This window comes from Cibotium barometz, chromosome 29 (assembly GCF_041138505.1).
Source record: "Cibotium barometz isolate CiBa-2024 chromosome 29, ASM4113850v1, whole genome shotgun sequence".
Taxonomy (NCBI): Eukaryota; Viridiplantae; Streptophyta; class Polypodiopsida; order Cyatheales; family Cibotiaceae; genus Cibotium; species Cibotium barometz.
Genome location: NC_141074.1, coordinates 48,297,031 through 48,310,789, shown reverse-complemented (window position 1 = coordinate 48,310,789; position 13,759 = coordinate 48,297,031). Strand labels below are relative to the sequence as shown.

Below are 13,759 nucleotides of genomic sequence, written 5' to 3'. Positions count from 1 at the left end.
TTTCCACAATTTGTTTCATTAAGCCCGTGCCATATCGTCGAAAGTAAGAGCGGCATAGCCAACAAATATGTGAAGCTTTGCCTAATACGAGTCGTGCACACTCTTGTGACAATGTGAAAATGGTGATGCTGTTGATAGAATAAAGTGACAAAGTGATGTCCACAGCAAATTTCACCTAAGGGAGCATAAAAGTACCTAGAATGAGTTTGAAAAGGAGGAGCACTATAACCCCCGTGATGTTCAGGTTGAGTACTATCAGGGTCAATGCATGGTGGACATGTATCTCGCTAAGTATCCATCAGGAGGTATCTGGGTGTAGAACAATGAAATTTATAAACTTCAAACTTTATACACTCATATCCATCATTACAATCCCTATAAAAAACAATGTAGATAAGATCATCTCAAAAAGAACACAATCCTATAAAGGCATAAGGAGCCACATAAGTAAAAGTGAGACTGTTCAAACACTGATTTACCAAAGAGCTTCAATTGTAGTGTTAATGCCTTACCTTTGGTTTTGGGTATTTCCTTCTTAAGAGGTGAGAAGGTTAGCAATTGTCGAGGAATTTGAGCAAGATAAGAGGATTTAGGCAGTGAAGTGCTAGAATCTATGCTCAAAGGAGACTCATGTAAAGTTGGATTTGTCTTAGGTACACAAGTTGATGGTGGAATTGTGTAACAAGGAGAAATTGGGACAACTGGTGATTCAATACATGTTTGGAGAAGGTCAACACAAGTAGATTTGTAGGTGCTATTACAACCACCTATCCTATCTAAAGAGGTTGTGTTGATTTCTTTTGCACCCACTGATATGAAAAACCAAGAGTGGCTTTTGGAATCTTATTGATACACTCTTCTGCCTCTAGCAAACCATGACATTTGGGAAGCCAACGTGTTGTTGCACCCTCATAATAACCTTGTGCTTTAAGAACATGCTTTGGGACCCAATGAGTAACAATCTCAGGTTTAGGCTTGGAAAAGATATGCTTTTTAGGAGGTTTAGCAACTAGGCTAGATGGTACAAGTTTGTACGCATCTTTAGGTAGCCAAATTGACGATTCCTTCCATTAGGGGAAGGTTGAGGTCTCTAGGGACCCTTTAAGCTACCATATTATGATTTTAATGACTTTTTGTTAAAATGTTAAGTTTCTTTGACTTTAGATACCTTCTTATTCTTCAAATGGCTAGAAATTTGAATTTCAAAGTTTCTCGCCAAAATTGAATTTTAAATTGAGTGGGCAAAACCATATCATGTGACATATCTATGGAAAGAGCTTAGCGAGTAGATTTTGGATCTCTAATCTCTGACAAATTTTGAGCTCATATGTATAAGTTATGGATGTCCGAAATTTCAAAAACTTCCCCCCCCCCCCCCCACTTTTTGGGAATTAAAAGTACAAAAGGCATCTTCTAGAGAATCTTTTGACCACCTTTAATCACCCAACATTTTTGTATACATGGCATCACATGATTGGCCCTTTTCCTTAATAACCTTTTAATCACATGGCATCTTAAAGGGCCCCTATAGACCTCAACCTTCCCCTAATGCTTGCCTGGCCTTCTTTGAGCAGTGACTAGAGTAATTGGAACATGCCAGCCATGGTCCTCACTTGAGGACTCATCGATTATCCACATCATTTGTCTTGGAGCTTGAAGAGTAGATGTTGAAAGTGGGTTGTGTAAGGTATACATGGCATCACATGATTGGCCCTTTTCCTTAATAACCTTTTAATCACATGGCATCTTAAAGGGCCCCTATAGACCTCAACCTTCCCCTAATGCTTGCCTGGCCTTCTTTGAGCAGTGACTAGAGTAATTGGAACATGCCAGCCACCATGGTCCTCACTTGAGGACTCATCGATTATCCACATCATTTGTCTTGGAGCTTGAAGAGTAGATGTTGAAAGTGGGTTGTGTAAGGTAGAACTACCACCCTTTTGACATGATAAAGCTCGTGGAGTAGCAGATCCCAAGATGCAATCAGAATCAATTTGCAATTTGTATTGTCTATTCTTCCAATCTAATGAACAATTGGTAGCACTTAACCATGATCGACCAAGAACAACCTCTACCACTGCCTTGGACTTACTAGCCACATAAAAGGGAACTGACATCTGGTGATCCTGAATGGACATCATAATGACACATTTTCCCTCTATAGGGTTATCTTCACCTGAGAAGCTTCGTAAGTCAATAGGAATGTGCACAAGTGTTGGTTGTCCCAAGGCTACCCATGTGTCAAATGAGAGAACATTATAATCTGCACAGAGTCAATTAAGGTAGAGACAAAGTAGGTAGTCTCATGAAGATGAAGACACACGTGAATATTGAAAGGATCGACATATTGTTCATCAGTAGCCAACTGTAAGGTCAACACAGAAGCCTTGCGATGCTCCTTGGCTTTTGCAACTCTAGCTTTAGCTTCTTCTTGATCCTGATGTTTAAGTAGGTCATGTGCTTCTTTTCGTGTGTGGGCAGCATGCATTTGTTGAAGCATGACTTCAGTTAATGGTTCATTGTATTTCTTGAGACGACTTCCATTAATGAAGTTAGGCATTTGCTCACCTTCTAGTATCTCTAAACGCACTGCACCACTTGGAGTAAGCTCATTAATCACAAACGGTCCTAGGCCACGTTTCTTGAGCTTTCTCTTATGCTTCTTAAGTGTGTACAAGAGCACAAGGTCCCCTTTTTTGAATCGGCCAGTTGTTACATTTCTATCATATCATTGCTTTTGTCTCCTCTTCTCGGCGTACATCCCCATTATCGCTGCTAATAAGCGGGTCTCATCAAGCTTTTCCAATTCATCAATGCGTTGAGAAAGCTCATGACCAGTACAGTCCAATTGTTTAGCAACTCGTAGAGTAGGTACAAGAAATTCAATGGGAAGAATTGCATCTAGCCCAAAAGCAAGCTCAAATGGGGTTGTGCCCACAGATGTTTTATAGGCTGTCCTATATGCCCAAAGAACTGAGTGCAAATTTTGCTCCCAATCAGTCCTATATCCCTCAACAATCTTTGTGAGTGCTGTGCAGAGAATCTTGTTAGTACTCTCAGCTTGACCATTGGTTTGGGGATGATAGGGTGCAGAACGCTTGTGAATTACCATAAATTCTTTAAGTAAAAACTCTATGACCTCATTCACAAAGTGCACACCTTGATCACTAACGATTTTAACAGGTAAGCCATAGCGTGTAAACACGTACTCATACAAGAACTTGGCTATGGTTCTGGCATCATTTCTGACTGTAGCCTTTGCCTCTACCCATTTGGTCAAATAGTCAGTTGCGACTATAATATATTCGGCATGCGTGTGACGAGTTGGAGGTTTAATGGGACCGACAAAATCAATACCCCATTTGGCAAAAGCACATGTGCTTAACATAGGCTGCAGGCATATTGTCCTTTGTGATGGGAGGTTTGGTTCTTTGACAATCGTCACAACGTTTTACATATTCTTCGGCATCCATTTGTAAGGTTGGCCACCAAAGCCCAGACCACCTAATCAACTTAGCTGTGGTATTGCCCGAAAAGTGTCCACCCCCAACACCTGCATGTGCATGAGTCAAGATTTTCAAGTAGTCGGCTTCACATACACACATGCTTTAGTTTCATTGTATGCTTACTTCTAAGAGAAACAATTGTTTGAACTTCCTTCTGGATGCTTGGGCGTCTAAAGTTGTTTTTTGTGCCCCTGGTAAAATCCACTTCAGAGAATGGAGGTGAAATAATAGAGGACATATTCTCATTAACTTTCTCATGAACTGCTACCCACATCTCATTTGCCATGTCCTCGTTAGCATCAATAACTTCATCATTGCATGGGAAGGCAAGACTAGGTGGTGGCAGAATGCCTTCTTTCAATGGGGTGTCAATTGGTGCAGACTTCTCGCTATGAGCTTGTGAGATCAGCTCACTTTTTATTTCCCAACTTGATGACACTTCTGGTATGGTTTCTAATGTTGGCTTAAGAGAGGTTGGGCCCCAAGGGATAGGTGGAGGTGGGCCCTCAAGTATTGATTGAGCTTCCCTAATGAGTTGTTGATGTACAGCTAGATTGATCTTCTCCTCATGAGGGTTTGGGTATTCTTGAAGCTTCTTGGGTAGCTCAGATAAAGCTGCAATGTGACTTCTATGAGCATCAATGATGGCATCTAGAGTCTCGTTCACCTTATCCACAAAAACAGAACCCCCAGAACTATCCTCGATTGTACTAGCCTCATCTTGTTTAGCACTAGGCCCAGGTTGAGGTTGATGCTCCTCATGCACTTCTTGGGATGTAAAAGCTTGATCCTTCATGTTTTGTTTAGAGACTTCTTGAGAACTAGTGGATGCACTCTTAGTTTGCTTGTTGTGGTTCTTTTTCCTCCTAGTGGTCCTTTTTCTATTGGAATGTAGGGTCTTGTCCACTAGATTTGCCTTCGCATCCCTAGTTCGAGGTGTCTCATCAGTCTGCATTTCGGCATTTCGTGTCTGTGATCTAGTCATGACTCTAAGTGGCACGACATCCTCATTCTCTGATGAAGGTGGCGATGGAACTGTCCCTACAAATTTGAGTGAGACCTTTGGTTGAGAGGTGCCTTCCTCATGTGGTTTCAGCAAACAATCCTTTGGAAAGTGTTCTACACAACACCCTTGACAATATCTTTCAATTGGTGAAAACTGTGGTACTGTTGTATTGGATCGAGCTGCTTGCCTTGGGCGATGTGGACAATCACGAGCCCAATGGGGTCCTCTGCACTCATAACAGGGGCCCATTAGTTTGGCTTCTACTTTCCTTTGCTGCCATTGACCTGAGGGGTCTGGAGTCCTAGGTTGGTAGCCGCCTAGCAACATCAAAGAATTTTGTTCCCCTGGTTGAGGCTCCAGTGCTTGGCTTAGATATGCGGGACTTTCAAAGAGATTTTCCTTGGATGAATATGATGCATATTCCTCCTCCACATAGCTTGGGTTTACCAAGTCTCTACACATATTTGAATTGTCGTAGTCAACAAACCTCACAGGAGCAGTCCCGGGAGCAGGAGGTTGAGCTCCAAGTACATGTCGTGCTTGCTCTTGTGCCATCGGTGGCTTACGTTCAAAATTAGTATATTGTTGATGCATTTGTGGAGCCATTACACCCCTTTGCTGCTCATGCTCCTGTCTCATTCTTGCAATGCGAGTACATTCCTGTGTGGTGTGGGTAAAATTCCAAGCACAGGCCTGGCACCACTTCTTTGTGGGTTGGTTTGTGACTAGAGGAGAAAAGGTATTACATTCTTCGATTTTATGGTTACCACCACATGCTCCACAAAGATGAGGACTTGTAGGTAGTACACTCCTCATTTGCCTTCTGCTACTGTTGTTGTGGCTGCATGGGTGGGCGATAGGTTTGTCCCAATCTCCTTAGTTACTAGGTTAGCTATGTGGTCTAGATTGACTAGTGCGCTAGACCCTGAACTTTGGTCATCACCCCACTGATCTCTAGGTTGCACCTCAGGGCTAGTACCATCTTGGAATTTGAAGTTATCTGTGAAATCCATAGCATCATGGCAACACTCATTGAAATTTGTATGCTTCTTTGCATAGAGATGTGAGTGCAATGTTGAATTTTTGAGTCCTTTTAAGAAGAGAGAAATTAATCGACTCTGGGTGGGCTTCTCATCTTCTCGGCAACGATTAATATACTGCTTCATCCTATTTACATAGTCTCTAACACTCTCAGTCTCGCCTTGCTTGAAAGAGTAGATGTTTGCTACTGTGTCATGCTAAATCCCCATCAAGGAAAAAGCAGCAATGAATCTCTCTTCCAAAACTCGTAAGAAGATTTGTCTAAAGCCTCTAGTGCGTGAAACCAAGCAAGGGCCTTTCCCTCAAGAGTGAGCCCAAATCCTTCAATTTGCTTGTCAGTCACTTGCTCAGCTCGAACTACTTGCCTAAATGCTGTTACATGGTCATATGGATCTCCCGACCCTTCGTACTTCTTTACTAGTTTCTGAAGAGTTGATGGCCTTACTCGTCTTGAATACTCATCATCGGGCCTACGGCCTCTCACTCTCAGTGGGAACTGTTCCTCTCTTTGGTAAGATGGTCCACATGCATCCCAAATTGGTGTGGGTCCCCTATTACCTGCCTCACCAACCCCCTCCAAAGATCTTGTTACCCGCATTTCAGTAGGTGCATTTATGGGAGGCCGAGTTGGCTCCCCTACCCTCTGATTGTCATAGTGAGAAAAACGTTGTTGTGGTGTGATCTGTGGTCGCACTTTTAGTGTAGGATAATATCTTGGTGCTAGAGTTGGGCTACTTGCAGTGGTCCACTTTGATGTTGAGGGTCCCTCTCTAGTGAACTCTCGTAGGGGAGGAGCAACAGTTTCTCCAAGAAAGGCTGTCTCTCCTGGTTTAGCTGTATTAGTTGAGAACACTTCCATGAATAATGGTTGTGCTCTCCACGTGAGCTCACGAATCTCCTTCCAATCTAAGGTTCGGTATTCATTGGTCCATTTATCAATGATTCGGTTCTTGTGTCCTGCAAGCTTCTCGTTTACCACTATAAGTGCTAGAGGAAGATCTAGCTCTGGCAATCTAGTTGTGGCATAATATCCTTCTAAAGAGTCCTTATAGACCTCTTGAAGTGGGTCATCCTGAAAGACCTTTGTCACTGGAATTTGTCGTACAACATTAGGGAAAAAGGGAGCTCATTTTGGGGCCTTTTACGGTTTGGAAAAATAAGCTCTCAACCAATCAACAGAGGGCCAACGTAACGTTGGAAATTCACAAAAATAAGAGAAACTAGATAAAAGAAACAATACTTTATGTAGGTACAAGCGTGTTACATTAATGTGGAGATTGGTTTTTTATTCTCACAAGATCTTTGGACATGAAGATAGAATCTAGTCTGACATTTTCTCTGACAAGGGCCTTCCCGCTTCCACCTTCCTTTGAACTTTGAAATGTTGTGCTGCCTTTCCTTCGAAAGGTCTACCATTCTACACCACTGCCTCATTGTGCAGCAGCCTCTTCTTTTTCAAAACTGCTCCCTTGATCCTGTTTGGCTTAGAGTAAGATGTTTCTTGTCAACTGTCTGTCTGCCCACTTTCTCTTTCTTGAAACTTCACTTTGTTATCTTGTTTACATTACTTTGTTGTTGTTACAGATTCATAAGGTCTCCATGGTGAATAAAAACTATGGCCATTCTTGTGGAAGACGCTCTGTGGATGATAATGCTATGAAGGTAGAATTATACAACACATCATTACCCCGTCGACCTGCTTCTTCTATTTCTTCGGTAGAGAATTCAAGTACAGTCAAAACGGAAGGAACTTGGAATGAAGCTTTCTTTCTTTGCTTATTGACATTCTTGTGTTATTTTATTTCACATTTATACCCTTCATCGTATGAGACATGGCAAAACATCGATTGTATTCTGGGATTTATAGATGCTTTGCATGGATCGATAGGAGAACAACAATACCAAGGTCGATGTGCAACAGAGCTAGCTCAATCGGGTATATTTTTTACTGATCATTTTTATCAGTTGGCTGGACAATGCTAACACACATGGTGTGTTAAGAAAACAAGATCATCTGACTTATCCTAGTCTCATTAAGCACTGCTATTAGTTTACTTTACCCTATTGATTCATATTGCTTTTTTGCAGGTGCTCAAAAGAAGAGAGAGTTCAATAAAATGCAAAGACATTGAAAATTTAAAAATTGAGATAACACAGACTCCATAAACAAAGGTATTATATTCAATAAAGTAAAATTTTGTACAGAAGTGTTTAATTGTATATGTAGAACATATTCTTGACAACCATTTTCTATTTATCTACAGCCTGATCCAGAGGTTGCTCTACATGGTCCAAGCTCTCCGTATCATCTTTTTTTGGAGAATCTGTTTTCTGCTACTCCATCCTGTCCTGTACAATCTCTTGGTGCTGCTCCATTGTCTTCTCTACTACCCCTGGAGAATCTGTTTGCTGTGCTGCTCCATCTTCTCCTCAATAACATCAGCAGCAGCAGGTCCTTGTTCATGTGGCTTCTCCTCATCATCACTAGGTCCTTGTTCCTGTGGCACCACATCAGCATCATCTTTGTCATCAAGGTGTATGACACCTTCTCGGACTTTAGAGCTCTCACCCAACTCGACAGTAGCTGGTACAATAGGTTTGGGAGAGGCATACTTCAAAAACTTCCAAATTGTATCAGCTCTGAAACTATATATATAGTTCGAGCTGAAGCTATCTTCTCTCATCTGCAATGGCATATGATGATTTAGAACACTTTGTACCAATATCAATTATTTTGAAGCTAAATGAAAATTATTTTTTCTTACAAGGTCTGGCTGTCCTATCTCAAAATAGCTTGAAAGTATATATTTGGCACTGATCAGCACTCTCCAGCAGCCTCGCAGCTACTTGAATCATCTTGTTGTGGTGTCTGTACAGTTGGAAAGATATGTTAGAAACTATTAACATCTGAACAAAACAAAATTATTCAATAGGTTCAAAGGCATAGCATGAAATAGACATCAGTAGGGGAAACGACTTTCTACCTCTAAATTTATTGACTCTATTGAATCCAAAAGATTGACATTAGGAGGACAGTGATCCAATGCATCTAGAAACCTTCTAATACAACTGCAATACATATAATTCAGTTAGTGTGCATTAAAACAAAATAATAAAGTTTAAAGTTAAAAATAGCACACACACCACTTACAATTTCAGCCCTCTGTGTGTGTTTTTAAGAGAGTTGAATATAAAGCATTGCTTCTGCTGGATATCAATAGAAGCAAAGCTCCAGTGGTCACTGTGTAAGGAAAAAAGCATTAAGAAATCAAAGGCTATAAGAGTTCTCAATCTTAAAGAAGAATCCCAAAAGAAGCAGTCACCCACATACCTGTTATGGTATGGAAGTAGCAAAACATCGATAACATCAAAATTATAGTGTCTGAACCAATTGAAAATATCCATGGGAGTTTCCTTTGCATCTCTTAACCTGGAGGAAATGGCATGATTAATATGAACTGTATGTTGTACAGCATGGTTAAGCCAGCTTCTCATCATGCTGCATTGGACCAAACAATAATTAGAGTAGGGTGTGAAGGAGGTACAAGAAGGATTGTTTTGCAAACAAATGTAAAATAAAAGACACTTACTAGAGCATTGCAAGAATGATAGTATCTGAGCAATACTCATTCTTATGAGCCAATGCTGCCAAGCATGGTTTTGTCAAGTCAAAATTATTCACTGAAGTTTCATCCTCAATATGGACAACTATGTTAGGGCCCCAGCTCCTGCAACCTTCTCTGTATGTGCAGCTCCCTCTGTACAGTCTCCACATCTATAACAGATTTGGATTCTTTTATTTGCTGCTTCAGTGACTCCTCATAAGTAGATTTCCCTTTGGTGTTCTTTGAGTGGGTTACTTCAACAACCTTAACCTCATCTACCTTCAACTTTCTTGTAGGTGGAATTAATAATATGTCTCTCATCTTGATGTCCTGCCATACATTGTATCTTCAAAATATTTCTCCAAGTAATCCTCTGCCATTTCCTGTAAGGAAAGAATGGCAGTCCTGTTCCACCTGAAACCAAGGTGCCAACAATCACATATGTCTTTCACTAGTCTCTAAAAAGGTACCTTGGGGATTGCAAAGCCTATAGCTTTCTATTGCTTCCTGATCTCCTTTAGCACACCTGCACCATGTTTCAATCTCTTGGCCTTTTGCTGGAGCAGGCTCATTGGCTTCCCCTTCCTGCCATGTGCAACTCTTCCCTTTGGAGGCACACTAAATTCCTTGATACCTGCCCCAGCTGCTGCTGCTGCAAGCCCTGGCCCCTTGCTAGCACTCCTTGCAGTTGACTTGGTTCTAGCCATCACTCTGACAAGCTGCACACAAAGCAATGGAAAGAGATTACAGCCATGGAGAACATGGAATGATACAAAAAGGCAATGACAGGGGTGGATGAAGCAACATTTATAAATTTACAACAAAACGTGATTTCGACAGTTTGAAATTCCTAATAGCTCACTCTCGCGTTTTCCTGCAAATACTTGAAGTAACATGTTGGTACATTCCTACAGTGATTTCTCTGTCTTTACAACTAAATACAATACATTAGGAAAAAAGGAAGCTCATTTTGGGACATTTTAGAAGAGAGAGAAAATAGGCTCTCAACCAATCAGGAGTGGGCCAACGTTACGTTGAAAATTCAACAAAAGAAGATGAAAATAAGAAAAATAAATAGTACTGTATGTTCATAGAAGCGTGTCACATTAATAAGGTGATCCAATTTGAATCTTTAAAAAATTTATTTTTTGTGCAGAATTTGGTGATTCTGACACTGGAAATGCGTCCGGAACGGCCCAAAACCCCAAAAACGGCACTTGAAACGCTGGAATCGGACATCCGGAGGCCCGGAAACGGCCAAAAAAGGCCCCAAAAGTGAATTTGCAACAAAACGCGATTTCAGCTGTTTGAAATTCCTAAACCCTTCTCCTCACGTTTTCCTGCAAATTTATGAGACAACCTGCTGGAACATGCCTTCAGTCATTTCAACCAGCCCAATTCAAAAGTCTTTCTGCTTGTGGTATTTATGCTAATATCTAAGCTACATCACATCCCAAAAGTATGTGTTATACTATTAAACAAGAAGATAGGGATATGGAGAGTCTTACTGACCTGGAAGCTATCTGTGGGTGTGCTGTGCTGTTGACGAGTACCCTGTGCTGGGGATGAACCTGTGCTATCTGGTCAGGATGCTGATGGTGCATAGTAGGGAGGTAGGGAGGCAAGAGAGCTGAGAGGGGAGGGCCAAGACAGGAGAGATTAAACAAGAGGGAAAAGATTAGTGCAAAATACAAAAAAGGCAGCTACTGAATGATGGAGCCGTTTTTTCACACGTGTGGATGGGACCCAGATCTCTTGGAGTTTGAAACTTGGCACTGTGAATGGGACACTTTTTGCCTTGGAACTTGTGCCAATCATGATTTCATAATCAGTTCCATAACCACTCTTCCCTCCCCGTCTTTCATCCTTGCCAGCACCCTCCCATCATCCTTTTCCTTCCCTCTCTGATCCCTTTCTACCCAACACACTCCATCCAGACTGCAACCTGCCTGAAGACTACTACCACTGCCAGATCTCCAGGTTACCTAGGCTGTAGCTCAAGTTTGGGAGAGAGCAGAAGATTCACTAGTGCAACTCTAACAGCATGGAAAAGGAAAAGAAAGGTCAGAGTTCTATATCCTTTTCAATGTTTTTTGATATATATTTCTTCCATCCATAGAATTCTTAATGTCCAGATATCCACCACATCCCATATCCCAAATTTCCACATCCTAGTTTTATATTTGCAACAAAATGCGATTTCGGCTGTTTGAAATTCCTAAAGCTTTCTCCTCGCGTTTTCCTGCAAATTCATGAGGCAGCCTGCTGGAACATGCCTTCAGTCATTTCAACCAGTCCAATACAAAAGTCTTTCTGCTTGTGGTATTTATCCTAATATCTAAGCTACATCACATCCCAAAAGTATGTGTGTTATACTATTAAACAAGAAGATAAGGATATAGAGAGTCTTACTGACCTGGAAGCTATCTATTTGATTGGAGATGGTTATCAATAGAACCTAGAAGTTTGCAACAAAATGCGAGGAGAGTGCTTAAAATTTTCCAAATAGCCCTATATCGCGTTTTCCTGCAAATTCCTATATTTTTTTTGGTTTTCATTTCTTCCTCATTGTTTTGCTTTCTTTGGCCCTGGGGAATTCTTCCTAGTATCATCTACTGTCCAGGAATCTTTGAGGTGATCCTAGCATTTGATTGGAGATGGATAGCATTTGATTGGAGATGGATAGCAATAGAAATGGAAAATTTGCACAACAAAATGCGAGGAGAGTACTTGACATTTTCCAAATGGCCCTACATCGCGTTTTCTTGCAAATTCCTGTGTCCCTTTTGGTTTTCACTTCTTCCTCATTGTTTTGGCCTTGGGGATTTCTTCCTTGATGATGAGAAAAGTTTTTGCTTTGGAACAGTTGATTCTCAGGCCCCTTCTTTTTCAAGAGAAAGTTGGACTTTTCTGCTGCTATACTTAGACCACAGCAATCACCAGGTGAGTCATGTGTGCTCATGAAGGGAGTTGTTTGGTGATATCCTATACATTCCTTGATTACATATGTGAGCATATAGAATTCATGATATATAAATTTTGGTTCAGGCAAAAGGAAGAGACTGGAGCAGAAAGCTGAGTCTTCCCTCTCAAAACAAAAGGAATCAGAAGAGCACAAATCTCCAGATTTGCTCCTATTTGACTTTCTTCACAAATGCAAGGCTTAAAGGAACTTCCACATATACCACAGTATTTTCAAACAAGGAGTTCACTATGAGCTCTGTATTGGAGCATCACAGAGATTTTCTTTCAGATCATTGGGATACCTTCAAACAACTGCCAGAGGCAGGAAGAATTGTGGAAGGTGAAAAGGTTTTTGTGCATATAAATCATATTGTCTCCATTGACAGGCTGAGGTACCATGTGAATAGAAGATTTGACAGCCTGCCTGAGAAATATAAATTCAACTGTAGCTTGCACACCAGAAAGTGGAGTGCTTGAGGAAACCATGGCATTCCTTATGTACATTGTCTTTAGTCAGTACTCTCTAGAAGAGCAAGGGCAGGAGGCTGAAGAACAAGACACATTTGAAGCAGAGGAAAAAGAGGATGTTCCTGTGGCAACAGAAATGGTAGAGCAAGAATTAGATATCACTCTCCAGGAAAAAGAGTCCAATCAAGATCAAAAAGAGAGTTCCGATTGGTAGGCCCTGGGAGTAATAGGATTTAGTCATCAAATATAGCACAAACATTATGTTGAAGTTGAACTGATTTGTACAAAGTCTTTGATCCTCTACCTTTCCCTTTTGCATTTGTCCCATCACCGTACGACACTTCAATACTCTTCCCACACTCAGTAGCTTCTAAAAGCGTTTGACACTTTAGTAGCTTCTAAAAGCGTTTGACACTCATCAGTACACACTCAGTACACACTTAGTAGCTTCTAAAAGCGTTTGACACTCAATACACACTCAGTACCTTATTGGTAAGGATCAATAGTGTGTCTAGCATAATTAAGTAGTATTGATTGAATTTTTTGTGTGTAGCTCATGGATGTATTGATGCTTGTTTAATATAGATCACATGTTTCACAAAAGAAATACTTTTGATGGAGTCTCAAAACATATAGGCATAACACCAAGAGTCACTTGTTCCACAAAATAAAAATCTATTGATTGAGTTTGAAAACATGTGGACATAACACCAATAAGTTACAAACTGTTATTCATGTTTACTTGTCCATTTATGGTTTCTAAATATCTTCGAATCCCTCCATTGTCTATGTCTCTCTGCTGCCATTGAATTGTCCAAAGTTTGTCTTCGTCTTTGCTTTTGGGCTAGAATAAAAGCAAGCTTGACTTTGGAGCTAGCAACTTTTCTTTTAGCATGCAGCCTCTGTAGTATGCCTCGGTAAAACCATTGGAAGACTTTCTTCAGACTATTTGCCTTTTGACTCCCTCCGTAGTGTTGTGTGTGTCTGAAAAATGCATTACGTGCCATGTAGTGAGACTTCTCCATGCCTTGGGTAGCACAAATCCTTTGTGATATGAACATCACCTCCATCCAGACCTATATCACATAACACTTTTTCCAATGCTTGAAGAGCATCCTTTCTATTTTTTTTGGGACGAAGTTTCCAAGCAAATCCAATATACAAAAATA

At 40.8% G+C, this 13,759-nt stretch overlaps 1 long non-coding RNA gene across 1 annotated transcript; it reads left to right on the top strand.

Moving 5' to 3' along the window:
• The first annotated feature begins 7,440 nt into the window (after positions 1-7,440).
• Positions 7,441-8,241, top strand: LOC147622286 (uncharacterized). The gene is made up of 3 exons (XR_015269677.1): positions 7,441-7,489; positions 7,642-7,725; positions 7,818-8,241. It is a non-coding gene; the product is annotated as an uncharacterized LOC147622286 (long non-coding RNA).
• The last annotated feature ends 5,518 nt before the right edge of the window (positions 8,242-13,759 follow it).